Here is a 15,110-nt window from a genome sequence, read left to right on the forward strand (position 1 = left end):
AGAGAAGCGCTTCCAGCCTTTCGACCTCGCGAACCCCGAGGATATTGAAGAAACATTAGCCTTCATAAATGCCCCCTCCCCTGAAGCGGTTCCGATCCAACATGTAAGCCCAGAAGAAGTTTGTCTTCATATTCGAAAGCTACATCCCAGTAAAGCGCCGGGATTCGATGGCATTGACAGCAGAATTGCCAAGGCTTTGCCTAAAAAGGGAATCTTGTTCCTTGTTCTCCTTTTTAACTCCATGCTTCGTATCCACCACTTCCCCTCTCAATGGAAGTGTGCTGTGATAACGATGATACCAAAGCCTGGTAAACCGGAGAACCTTGTTGAGTCATACCGACCGATAAGCTTACTACCCACCTTCTCTAAGATTTTCGAGAGAATATTCCTTACTAGAATAATGGGAGTAAGAAGCGTTCAGGAAGCCATTCCCGACCACCAGTTTGGTTTTAGGCAGCATCATGGGACCCCAGAGCAAGCACATTTTAAATGCTTTTGAAAACAAGCAATACAGCTCTGCTATTTTTCTTGATGTCAAGGAAGCTTTTGATCGCGTGTGGCATGATGGCTTACTTTATAAGTTGAAGTCTCTACTACCGACTGGCCAATTCCTGCTTTTAAAGTCATACCTGCACGATCGTAGTTTTATGGTTGAGGTGAGAGGGGAAAGAGCAAGCATTCGTATGGTTCGTGCTGGCGTTCCGCAGGGAAGTGTCCTGGGCCCAGTACTGTACACTCTGTTCACTTCAGACCTACCAAGCCCTAATGGACCGGGCACACTTCTGGCCACCTATGCTGACGACACCGCGTTCCTTGTTAACTCCCCTTGTCGAAACGAAGCTTCAAGGATCACTCAGGAATTTCTGGACTCATACGGCAAGTGGACCAACAGGTGGAATATTTCTATAAATAATAGAAAGTCGCAGCACTGCAACTTCACTCTTAATGGAAAGATCCTCCCTAGGGTTGATCTCCATCACATCGCCATCCCACAAGCACCCCAGGCGCAGTACTTGGGTCTGATCCTGGACAAGCGGCTCACCTGGAAGCAGCACACAACGAAGGTAGCAGCTTCCTGTCGTGCTAAACTTAAAAAGCTCAACTGGATGCTTAGACCAACGAGCAAGCTCAGCCTTGGCAACAAAATGTTGCTATTTAAGTCAATTGTTGTGCCTTCGATGACTTACTGCATCCAATTGTGGGGCATGGCTTCTGACTCGAACGTCATGAAGGTGCAAAGAGTCCAAAACCGGGCGCTGCGCTTGATTGCTAATGCCCCCTGGTACGTTAGAAATAAAGCCTTGGCAAGTGACCTCCACATTCCCTCTATCAGGGAGCAGATCAACCGGCATTCAAGTCGGTATAACGAACGTCTCACGGCTCACACCAATCGCCTAGCGGCTTCATTGGCCAACACGTCAGTCAGAAGAAGGCTCAAACGTAGACATCCCGCCGATCTCTGGACAAGAGGAAGACATATCTCGCGAGTCTTAAAGCAGTAACTAGCATTTTCCACTTGTCATTAAATATTTGTTAATTTGTTTCCGTTTCTGTTAAGTGCCATGTTATTGTTTTGTTCATATTTATAACCAACGTTTTATAACCATTAGGTTGGTTGATCAACGTTAATAAAATTTTGTTTAATGTTATGCCAAAAAAAAAAAAAAAAAAAAAATCATTACTATCTATGAGTTGGAGACTACAGCGAGCCAAAATTTGATCAGCACCTTTTAGCAAATCTTAGACAAGGCAAACTCTTTTGTTGAAAGCGACCAGCTGATTTTGTTTGGGAATTTAAGGGAAATTAAAAAAAAATCCTTAAATCACCAAGGGAAATTCGCTTATGTTAAAGGGAAATCCGCAAATGTTATCAAATTCACTTCCGAGTCGAAACTAGAACAGGCCTGTAGACATAAGTTCAATGTAATTTCATTCACAAATATTAATTCATGGTGCAGTGGTCATTGGTCGACATCGACACATTCTGAATGGCCTTAACTGGTGGTTTAAAGTTTATAAGTTTTATAAGTTTTGTTAAGTCCTCTATAATCTACGCATATTCTGGTTTTGCCTGACTTCTTTTTTACCAATACTATAGGAGATGCATATGGAGATTTACTATGTTGTTCGAATTAAGCGCCTCATCCAAAGTACCAATCTGGTAACTCCATCTGAGGACCGTTTTGGCCAGCATATTATTCTCAACTGGCCACACTTTTGATTTCTGTCTTTCGCGGCGTGGTTTCAAGAGCAGTCGATCTTGCGTGCCATTCTTTTGTTCTCCATTCAATATATAATAAACTTATGTATATGTATTAATCCGAAACGGCTAAAGTCTACTTATTTAATCCGGATACTCATGCACCTGCGTTGGGGGGAAAATCCCAACAGGTTATGGGCCCAGGACGCGTAGTATCGAACGCGGAAAATCAAATAAGTGCGAAAGTGGAGAAACGAGAGACGCCGTGAAAAATTTGCGGGTACATACATGCGCATCGAACCGCTAAACGCGGAGAACTACGATACATGGAAGTTGCAAATGTGTGCTATACTTGTGAAGAATGATTTATGGCCATATGTGAACGGTACTAAAAAGTGTCCCAGTGATGAAGCTGCTCTCGCAGAGTGGACCATTAAAGACGAGAAAGCTCGAGCAGATATACTTTTGGCGATAAGTACATCTGAGCTAGGTTTAATCGAGGATTGCACCACATCCAGAGATTATTGGTTGAAATTGCAAACCACATTTCAATCAAAAGGGCCAGTGCGAAAGGCCAGCTTGTTAAAGCGTGTAGCATTGTCGCGAATGAGTGAGGGGGACGACGCCCGCCTTCACATCAACGGTTTCTTCGATGCGGTGAAGAAATTAAAAGAGATCGGAGTGACAATTGGAGATGATTTGCTCGCGATTCTCTTGCTATACAGCTTGCCCGACTCATACGAAACATTTAGGTGTGCGATCGAGACACGTGACGACTTGCCAAGTCCAGACGTGCTCCGTGTTAAAATATTGGAGGAATCGGAGGCAAGAAAATCGAAAAGTGACCGCGAAGAACAAAGTGCTTTGTACGTGAACAAAAAGAAAACAGCTAAAGAAGGCAAGCATCAAAAGGAGAGCAGAAAATGCTTCGTGTGCAACAAGGTAGGACATATAGCGCGAAACTGTCGAGTGAAGCCGAAAGAGAACTACAACAGTGCGAAGAACGAGGAACGCGAAACCAAAGGAAATCGGTACAAAAAGGAGATGACAATGAACGTGAATGAACATGCATTCATAGCCGAAGAGCGAAATGATATGTGGTGTCTGGACAGCGGTTGTTCGGCACATATGAGTTCCAATAAGAATTTGTTTGGTGAAATAAAAAGCATTGAAAAAACATTGCATTTGGCCGACAGAAACACAACGAAGGTTAATGGTGTTGGTGACATTAGACATTAAAGGAAAGAGGAATGAGAAGATCACCCTTAAAGAAGTGCTATTTGTGTCGGATCTTCGCCAGAATTTGCATTCTGTTTCTAAAATAACTGAAAAAGGTTACGAAGTGCGTTTTCGTAAGGAAGAAGCGATAATTATGAAAAATAATAATGAAGTTTGGCTTCGAGCAAAGAAGTACGGAAATTTGTATTATTTGAATACCGAAAAGAATGAAGCAAATAAAGTGAACGAAGAACAAAGCGCAATAGAAACATGGCATCGTCGGATGGGCCATCTAAATGAAAAAGACTTAAAGAGAATGGCGTTGTGTGGAAAAGTTCACGGAATGAAGCTAAAAGAAAATGACAAACTACCGCAATGTGAGATTTTCATCAGCGAAAAGCAAACGGCAAATACGTATAAAAGTGCTACGGAAAAGAGATCGCAGAAAACTCTAGAAATTGTGCACAGTGACGTGTGTGGACCGATGCGTACACAGTCAAAAAGCGGATGCAAGCACTTCGTTACATTTATCGATGACTATTCGCGATATAGCTCGGTATATTTCTTAAAGCAAAAGTCGGACGTATTAAACGCGTTTAAATCGTTCAAAGCCTTAGCAGAAAATGTAACAGGTAACAAAATTAAACAATTACAGAGCGATAATGGAACCGAATTCCTGAATAAGGAATCCGACGAATTCCTGCGGCAAAGCGGAATTGGCAGACGTCTGTCAGCGCCACATACTCTTCAACAAAACGGCGTGGCAGAGCGGCAGAACCGCACTTTGGTAGAAATGGTCAGGTGCATGATGAAGCAAGCGGGGACTCCTCCGTCATTTTGGGCAGAAGCTATTAGCACGGCTTCCTATCTCCGTAACCGGTGCCCAACGAAGGCTCTATTTTGGGAGCTACCCTACACCTATTGGAGAGGTAAAGTTCCCACGGTAATGTATTTACGTACATTTGGAACAAAGGCGTATGCATTAATAAAAGGCACGAATAAAGGAAAGTTTGAGTCACGATCTGAGGAATGCATACTGGTAGGATACGCTGCAGAATCGAAAGCGTATCGCCTTTATTCTCCTCAGAGAAGATCCATCGTGGTGAGCAATGATGTAAAGTTTATGAATACATCAGGGTTTAAGAGTAAATATGAAGAATTTTACGAGAACGAAGCTAAGGGAGAATTGTCTATTCAAATGACAAATAATTTACCGGACGAACAAGTAGACGCTTCTAGCAGCAGCGAAGTAGAAGAAGAGACTCCTGTTGTGGAGAGACGGGGCAGAGGACGCCCAAAATTGTTGAGAACCGGACAGCGTGGGAGGCCACGTAAGATGTATCAGCAAAGACAGGAAGATGAAACTCCCAACAATGATCCCGCAGAAAATAACACATCGATTGATGACGAATTTGAGGATTGCGAATTGGCATTCTTAGCAGTAACAGGGGATCCTTTGACACTGGAAGAAGCGTTCAAATCCAAAGAGGCAGCTCATTGGAAGCGCGCAGTGGAAGACGAGTTTATGGCCCAAGTCCTCAAAAAAACTTGGGAGATAACAGAACGTCCAAACAATCGGAAAGTGATTGGAAACAAGATGGTTTTCCAAACCAAGGACGACGGCACATTTTGAGAAGAAAGAAAGCCCGTTTAGCTGCCAAGGGATATGCGCAGAAACCTGGAGAAGATTTCTTTGAGTCCTACTCACCTGTAGCGCGATTTACATCAGTGCGACTATTGGTTGCTCTATCAGCAGAATTTCAGATGGAAATTCACCAAATGGACGTCGTCACTGCCTACCTCAACGGTGAGCTAGAGGAGCAGGTATTCATGGATATACCTGAGGGTTTCAGCGAGTTCATGGAGCAGCTGGAATCAGAGAAAATCCTTAAAACAAATGAGAGATCCTGTTTATTTACTACGAAAGGCACTCTACGGACTTCGTCAATCAGGACTTCGTTGGTATTGCAAGCTTACATAGAAGCTTAAGGGGTTATATACAGTTGTACCGCGCAAAAATATGAAGTTTTGTCGATTTTTTTTGACACCATAAAGAATATTTATTAAAAATGTTTTACCGGCGTTGTTTAGTACATCTTTCTGGGTACTTATTAAAATTTTTTTTATAAAAAAATATTAACTAATAAAAAAGTTATGGCCGAATTCAAATACCCTCTTTTTCCGATAGTGACTTGCGGTGGACATCATATCCCGAGAACGGTTCATCAGAAATCAAAAATTCAAAAACATTTCGTTAGTATATTGAATTATCTAGTCCGTGAACGAAGGATTTTTAAAAATTTTGATTAAAAAAAATGGCGACGATTTTAACAAAAAATGTCCTTTTTAAGGGGTAAAATTTTCTCTTTTTATGCTCTAAAAAAGGAAGCTTTCAAAAAAATTGAAAATCCTTCGTTCACGGACTAGTTTTTGAGATAATAAATAAGTGGTCAAAATTTGGTGTTGATCGGATTAATAGTTTTTTAGTAATCGTGTCCACCGCAAAGGTAACTTCGAAAAAAAACGATTCTGAGATAATCGCCTTTAAAGTTTCAAGTTTGTTCCGGCCGACGTGCAGGTCGTGCGCTATAAATAGCTACAACTTCGGTTCTAATGCTCCGATCGTTATGAATTTTTGTAAGAGTATTCTCAACAGTATATACTTTAAGAATATGCAATAAAAATCGATTTTTTCGACTATCACAACTGCATATAACCCCTTAAGGAAATCGGACTTAACCCAACTGAGCAAGATCCATGCCTGTTTGCCAAGTAAGGAGACGGAAAGTTTCTACTTGTCACCATATATGTTGATGATTTGCTTTTGGCATAAAATTATCCTAATTGGCTGCTTAAAACCAAAGCTCACTTGGGAGCATCATTCAAGATGAAGGATTTTGGACCAGTCAAAACGTGCTTGGGCATCGAGTTCAAACAGAATGCGAGGCAGCAGACAGTCTTCATGAGCCAAGAGAAGTACATCGACGCTATCCTTCGAAAATACGGCATGGAAGACTGTAAGCCGGCTATCACCCCGATCGAGTCCAAATCAGCACTGAAGCGACCAGAGAACCCAGACGAGGAGGAGATGAAACGGTATCCTTATCAAAGCTTAATTGGTTCTCTTATGTTTCTTGCAGTTTCTACGCGACCAGATATCGCGTTCGCAGTGAATTTCCTGAGTCAGTTCAACTCCAACTACTCAGCCGAGCACTGGAAGGCGTCGAAGCGTATCCTATGGTACTTAAAGGGTACGAAGATGCTTGGGTTACTCTTCAAGAAGACTGGAGATGACCTTTACGGCCTCGTGGATGCGGATTGGGGGTCCAACCTATCCGACCGTCGCTCTTATTCAGGGCAAGCATTCATCCTAGCAGGCGCTTCCATATCCTGGGAGGCGCGTAATCAGCGTACCGTGGCTTTGTCGAGTACTGAGTCAGAGTACTTGGCGATGTCGGAAGCCGTTAAGGAGGCGCTGTATTTGAAGGCTCTCCTTAACCGGATCGGATCGACCTGTGATTCTGTCCGAATTTTCAACGACAACCAGAGCGCACAACAACTGGTAAGGGGTTCGGCTTCCATCCTCGGACTAAGCACATTGATGTCCGACACCACTTCATACAAGAGAAGGAGAAGAGTGGTGATATCACGGTGGCGTACATGCCGACTGAGAAGATGCCCGCTGATGTCTTCACCAAAGGATTATGCAGTAGCAAGCATAATAATTGTATTCTTTCTTTGGGCATAACTAATATATAGTATAGGATTGCTACTTTGAGGGGTTGTGTTTGAATTAAGCGCCTCATCCAAAGTACCAATCTGGTAACTCCATCTGAGGACCGTTTTGGCCAGCATATTATTCTCAACTGGCCACACTTTTGATTTCTGTCTTTCGCGGCGTGGTTTCAAGAGCAGTCGATCTTGCGTGCCATTCTTTTGTTCTCCATTCAATATATAATAAACTTATGTATATGTATTAATCCGAAACGGCTAAAGTCTACTTATTTAATCCGGATACTCATGCACCTGCGTTGGGGGGAAAATCCCAACAGGTTATGGGCCCAGGACGCGTAGTATCGAACGCGGAAAATCAAATAAGTGCGAAAGTGGAGAAACGAGAGACGCCGTGAAAAATGGCGGGTACATACATGCGCATCGAACCGCTAAACGCGGAGAACTACGATACATGGAAGTTGCAAATGTGTGCTATACTTGTGAAGAATGATTTATGGCCATATGTGAACGGTAATAAAAAGTGTCCCAGTGATGAAGCTGCTCTCGCAGAGTGGACCATTAAAGACGAGAAAGCTCGAGCAGATATACTTTTGGCGATAAGTACATCTGAGCTAGGTTTAATCGAGGATTGCACCACATCCAGAGATTATTGGTTGAAATTGCAAACCACATTTCAATCAAAAGGGCCAGTGCGAAAGGCCAGCTTGTTAAAGCGTGTAGCATTGTCGCGAATGAGTGAGGGGGACGACGCCCGCCTTCACATCAACGGTTTCTTCGATGCGGTGAAGAAATTAAAAGAGATCGGAGTGACAATTGGAGATGATTTGCTCGCGATTCTCTTGCTATACAGCTTGCCCGACTCATACGAAACATTTAGGTGTGCGATCGAGACACGTGACGACTTGCCAAGTCCAGACGTGCTCCGTGTTAAAATATTGGAGGAATCGGAGGCAAGAAAATCGAAAAGTGACCGCGAAGAACAAAGTGCTTTGTACGTGAACAAAAAGAAAACAGCTAAAGAAGGCAAGCATCAAAAGGAGAGCAGAAAATGCTTCGTGTGCAACAAGGTAGGACATATAGCGCGAAACTGTCGAGTGAAGCCGAAAGAGAACTACAACAGTGCGAAGAACGAGGAACGCGAAACCAAAGGAAATCGGTACAAAAAGGAGATGACAATGAACGTGAATGAACATGCATTCATAGCCGAAGAGCGAAATGATATGTGGTGTCTGGACAGCGGTTGTTCGGCACATATGAGTTCCAATAAGAATTTGTTTGGTGAAATAAAAAGCATTGAAAAAACATTGCATTTGGCCGACAGAAACACAACGAAGGTTAATGGTGTTGGTGACATTAGACATTAAAGGAAAGGGGAATGAGAAGATCACCCTTAAAGAAGTGCTATTTGTGTCGGATCTTCGCCAGAATTTGCATTCTGTTTCTAAAATAACTGAAAAAGGTTACGAAGTGCGTTTTCGTAAGGAAGAAGCGATAATTATGAAAAATAATAATGAAGTTTGGCTTCGAGCAAAGAAGTACGGAAATTTGTATTATTTGAATACCGAAAAGAATGAAGCAAACAAAGTGAACGAAGAACAAAGCGCAATAGAAACATGGCATCGTCGGATGGGCCATCTAAATGAAAAAGACTTAAAGAGAATGGCGTTGTGTGGAAAAGTTCACGGAATGAAGCTAAAAGAAAATGACAAACTACCGCAATGTGAGATTTGCATCAGCGAAAAGCAAACGGCAAATACGTATAAAAGTGCTACGGAAAAGAGATCGCAGAAAACTCTAGAAATTGTGCACAGTGACGTGTGTGGACCGATGCATACACAGTCAAAAAGCGGATGCAAGCACTTCGTTACATTTATCGATGACTATTCGCGATATAGCTCGGTATATTTCTTAAAGCAAAATTCGGACGTATTAAACGCGTTTAAATCGTTCAAAGCCTTAGCAGAAAATGTAACAGGTAACAAAATTAAACAATTACAGAGCGATAATGGAACCGAATTCCTGAATAAGGAATCCGACGAATTCCTGCGGCAAAGCGGAATTGGCAGACGTCTGTCAGCGCCACATACTCTTCAACAAAACGGCGTGGCAGAGCGGCAGAACCGCACTTTGGTAGAAATGGTCAGGTGCATGATGAAGCAAGCGGGGACTCCTCCGTCATTTTGGGCAGAAGCTATTAGCACGGCTTCCTATCTCCGTAACCGGTGCCCAACGAAGGCTCTATTTTGGGAGCTACCCTACACCTATTGGACAGGTAAAGTTCCCACGGTAATGTATTTACGTACATTTGGAACAAAGGCGTATGCATTAATAAAAGGCACGAATAAAGGAAAGTTTGAGTCACGATCTGAGGAATGCATACTGGTAGGATACGCTGCAGAATCGAAAGCGTATCGCCTTTATTCTCCTCAGAGAAGATCCATCGTGGTGAGCAATGATGTAAAGTTTATGAATACATCAGGGTTTAAGAGTAAATATGAAGAATTTTACGAGAACGAAGCTAAGGGAGAATTGTCTATTCAAATGACAAATAATTTACCGGACGAACAAGTAGACGCTTCTAGCAGCAGCGAAGTAGAAGAAGAGACTCGTGTTGTGGAGAGACGGGGCAGAGGACGCCCAAAATGGTTGAGAACCGGACAGCGTGGGAGGCCACGTAAGATGTATCAGCAAAGACAGGAAGATGAAACTCCCAACAATGATCCCGCAGAAAATGACACATCGATTGATGACGAATTTGAGGATTGCGAATTGGCATTCTTAGCAGTAACAGGGGATCCTTTGACACTGGAAGAAGCGTTCAAATCCAAAGAGGCAGCTCATTGGAAGCGCGCAGTGGAAGACGAGTTTATGGCCCAAGTCCTCAAAAAAACTTGGGAGATAACAGAACGTCCAAACAATCGGAAAGTGATTGGAAACAAGATGGTTTTCCAAACCAAGGACGACGGCACATTTTGGGAAGAAAGAAAGCCCGTTTAGCTGCCAAGGGATATGCGCAGAAACCTGGAGAAGATTTCTTTGAGTCCTACTCACCTGTAGCGCGATTTACATCAGTGCGACTATTGGTTGCTCTATCAGCAGAATTTCAGATGGAAATTCACCAAATGGACGTCGTCACTGCCTACCTCAACGGTGAGCTAGAGGAGCAGGTATTCATGGATATACCTGAGGGTTTCAGCGAGTTCATGGAGCAGCTGGAATCAGAGAAAATCCTTAAAACAAATGAGAGATCCTGTTTATTTACTACGAAAGGCACTCTACGGACTTCGTCAATCAGGACTTCGTTGGTATTGCAAGCTTACATAGAAGCTTAAGGGGTTATATACAGTTGTACCGCGCAAAAATATGAAGTTTTGTCGATTTTTTTTGACACCATAAAGAATATTTATTAAAAATGTTTTACCGGCGTTGTTTAGTACATCTTTCTGGGTACTTATTAAAATTTTTTTTATAAAAAAATATTAACTAATAAAAAAGTTATGGCCGAATTCAAATACCCCCTTTTTCCGATAGTGACTTGCGGTGGACATCATATCCCGAGAACGGTTCATCAGAAATCAAAAATTCAAAAACATTTCGTTAGTATATTGAATTATCTAGTCCGTGAACGAAGGATTTTTAAAAATTTTGATTAAAAAAAATGGCGACGATTTTAACAAAAAATGTCCTTTTTAAGGGGTAAAATTTTCTCTTTTTATGCTCTAAAAAAGGAAGTTTTCAAAAAATTTGAAAATCCTTCGTTCACGGACTAGTTTTTGAGATAATAAATAAGTGGTCAAAATTTGGTGTTGATCGGATTAATAGTTTTTTAGTAATCGTGTCCACCGCAAAGGTAACTTCGAAAAAAAACGATTCTGAGATAATCGCGTTTAAAGTTTCAAGTTTGTTCCGGCCGACGTGCAGGTCGTGCGCTATAAATAGCTACAACTTCGGTTCTAATGCTCCGATCGTTATGAATTTTTGTAAGAGTATTCTCAACAGTATATACTTTAAGAATATGCAATAAAAATCGATTTTTTTCGACTATCACAACTGTATATAACCCCTTAAGGAAATCGGACTTAACCCAACTGAGCAAGATCCATGCCTGTTTGCCAAGCAAGGAGACGGAAAGTTTCTACTTGTCACCATATATGTTGATGATTTGCTTTTGGCATAAAATTATCCTAATTGGCTGCTTAAAACCAAAGCTCACTTGGGAGCATCATTCAAGATGAAGGATTTTGGACCAGTCAAAACGTGCTTGGGCATCGAGTTCAAACAGAATGCGAGGCAGCAGACAGTCTTCATGAGCCAAGAGAAGTACATCGACGCTATCCTTCGAAAATACGGCATGGAAGACTGTAAGCCGGCTATCACCCCGATCGAGTCCAAATCAGCACTGAAGCGACCAGAGAACCCAGACGAGGAGGAGATGAAACGGTATCCTTATCAAAGCTTAATTGGTTCTCTTATGTTTCTTGCAGTTTCTACGCGACCAGATATCGCGTTCGCAGTGAATTTCCTGAGTCAGTTCAACTCCAACTACTCAGCCGAGCACTGGAAGGCGTCGAAGCGTATCCTATGGTACTTAAAGGGTACGAAGATGCTTGGGTTACTCTTCAAGAAGACTGGAGATGACCTTTACGGCCTCGTGGATGCGGATTGGGGGTCCAACCTATCCGACCGTCGCTCTTATTCAGGGCAAGCATTCATCCTAGCAGGCGCTTCCATATCCTGGGAGGCGCGTAATCAGCGTACCGTGGCTTTGTCGAGTACTGAGTCAGAGTACTTGGCGATGTCGGAAGCCGTTAAGGAGGCGCTGTATTTGAAGGCTCTCCTTAACCGGATCGGATCGACCTGTGATTCTGTCCGAATTTTCAACGACAACCAGAGCGCACAACAACTGGTAAGGGGTTCGGCTTCCATCCTCGGACTAAGCACATTGATGTCCGACACCACTTCATACAAGAGAAGGAGAAGAGTGGTGATATCACGGTGGCGTACATGCCGACTGAGAAGATGCCCGCTGATGTCTTCACCAAAGGATTATGCAGTAGCAAGCATAATAATTGTATTCTTTCTTTGGGCATAACTAATATATAGTATAGGATTGCTACTTTGAGGGGTTGTGTTTGAATTAAGCGCCTCATCCAAAGTACCAATCTGGTAACTCCATCTGAGGACCGTTTTGGCCAGCATATTATTCTCAACTGGCCACACTTTTGATTTCTGTCTTTCGCGGCGTGGTTTCAAGAGCAGTCGATCTTGCGTGCCATTCTTTTGTTCTCCATTCAATATATAATAAACTTATGTATATGTATTAATCCGAAACGGCTAAAGTCTACTTATTAAATCCGGATACTCATGCACCTGCGTTGGGGGGAAAGTCCCAACATATGTCTAATTATATTTTTCTCTAGAAGATCATTGATTATATCAGCTACTTTTTCTTTTTCATAATACGATAAGTGCCTACGGACAACCGCTACGCGGGGTTCATTCTTGTAGTGTTTTTCATGGTAAAAAAGTAAATTCGGAACTCTAAACTACGTACTGTCAGTTAGGCCAAGCCCTACAGTGCGTATGACATACAGACATAAGTGCGTGAGACGTGTTTTTGAGCTGCAAAGTTCATTTATATGGTGCCACGCGTAACAAGCTCAAAATAATGAGCAGCGATCAAAAGAATGAGCGTAGAACCTCTGTAAACCAAAGAAACGGTGTTTTCTCTTAATTCTCAACTCGCGATAATGAAGCAGAAAAAACGTCTACAAAGCCCAACCCGGCTCTACTGACCGCCGACGGCACGAGAGCGCGCTCTTGCTCCCCCGCCCTACTCATTCCAGCTCCTACATCTTGGAGCTCCCAATGCCAAACCCCACCACCATCGGCTTCGATGGAAGACGCACCAACAACAAGCAGAGCTGCAATTTCTGCAAACGCAGCAAAAGCAACAGCAACAACTAAACCAGCGACCAATATTGCGAAATCGGTGCCAACGGACGCAGCGCCAAATTCAATGGTAACCAAAACCGTGAGCTCCGATAAGCAACAAGCGGTTCCGGCCATACAGACTGGCATAGATCGCTACATACAAATTAAGCGTAAGCTTAGCCCACATAACACGGTTGGTAACAATCCTAAGATCAACCGTGTCACCAAAAGCTACGACCTAAACAACTCAACAGATTTTCTCCGCTAGCAGCTGATGAGAATAACCAAGCAGAGCCGGAGCAAGAGACTCAAAAACAGCCAAAGCCCCCATCCATCTATATTAGGGAGAAAAGCTCAAACGCCCTGGTCAACAAAATGGTTGCGCTGGTCGGGGACGGAAACTTTCATGTTGTTCCGCTTATTAAAGGGAACATTTGCGAAACAAAAATTCAAACCAAAACAGAAGAACACTTCCGGGCTGTGTCTAAATACCTGGAAGAATCCAAAAAGAATTTTTGCACCTACCAACTAATAAGCAGCAAAGGACTGCAAGTCGTGTTAAAAGGAATTGAACCAGACGTCGCCCCCTCTGAGATAGTGGAAGCCCTGAAAGGCCAGGGTTTCCTTGCCAAGAATGTCAGCAACATTATAAATAAAAACAAAAAGCGGCAACCACTATTCAAAGTCGAACTGGAGCCAGAAAGTAAAACCCTGAAGAAAAATAAAGTTCAGCCGATCTACAAGTTGCAGTTCCTATTGCATCGAAGAATCACCGTGGAAGAACCGCACGAACGCAACGGTCCTGTGCAATGCACAAATTGCCAGAAGTATGGACATACAAGGACATACTGCACCCTTTGGTCAGTCTGCGTAGTCTGTGGAGACTTCCACAATTCCGCACACTGCCCTGCGAACAAAGAAGACCCAAAAACGAAAAAATGCGGAAACTGTGGAGGAAATAACACAGCTAACTACAGAGGCTGCGTGGTCTACAAGGAGCTGAAGAGTCGCATGCGACGAGCAACAGCTACACGCCAACAAAATACACAAAATGTGTATTATAATTCAAAAACTACTCCAGATGTATTTTTTGCCAAAGCAGCCAGATCTTCTTTTGGTCCGCTAAATGCCCCCACGGGCATCTCCTACGCCGAAGCTCTACGGACAGGTATGCAAAATCCACTCCCCTCAAACTCAGTAAATGCACAGCAGGACCCAGGGCAGCCACAAAACAACCTGGAATCCATGATGGTGACCATGCAACAAAGTATGATGGAACTCATGTCATTTATGAAAACGACAATGCAAACGCTCGTCCAGAATCAGAATATGGTGATACAGCTGCTCGTAGCACAACAGTCAAAATAATCAATGTCCAATCTACGTATATCCACGTGGAATGCCAACGGCGTCTCACGGCATTAACTTGAACTAACACAATTTCTAAACGAAAACCACATCGACGCCATGCTACTGGTTGAAACGCACCTCACACGCAGATACAACTTTCATATAATAATTCATTATACCTTCTACCGCACAGATCATCCAGATGGTAAAGCCCACGGCGGGACCGGCATCCTTATCAGAGAACGCATCAAACACCACTTCCACCAAAGGTTTGCAACAAATTACCTGCAAGCTACGTCCATTAAAGTGCAGTCAGGTAACGGCAACCTTTGCATTGCTGCTGTCTACTGCCCACCTCGCTTTACAATCTCTGAAGGCCAATTCATGGACTTTTACAACTCTCTTGGAGATCGTTTCATAGCTGCAGGAGATTACAACGCCAAGCACACGCATTGGGGATCCCGCCTCGTGACCCCCAAGGGAAGACAACTGTATAACGCTCTCATCAATGTGAGAAATAAACTGGACTACGTTTCCCCTGGTAGCCCCACATATTGGCCAGCAGACCCCAGAAAGATACCCGATCTAATTGACTTCGCGGTGACAAAAAACATCCCACGAAATCTAATAAACGCCAAGGCCCTTCCAGACCTTTCTTCATATCACTCGCCGC

Source organism: Drosophila kikkawai, chromosome 3L, assembly GCF_030179895.1.
Source record: "Drosophila kikkawai strain 14028-0561.14 chromosome 3L, DkikHiC1v2, whole genome shotgun sequence".
Taxonomy (NCBI): Eukaryota; Metazoa; Arthropoda; class Insecta; order Diptera; family Drosophilidae; genus Drosophila; species Drosophila kikkawai.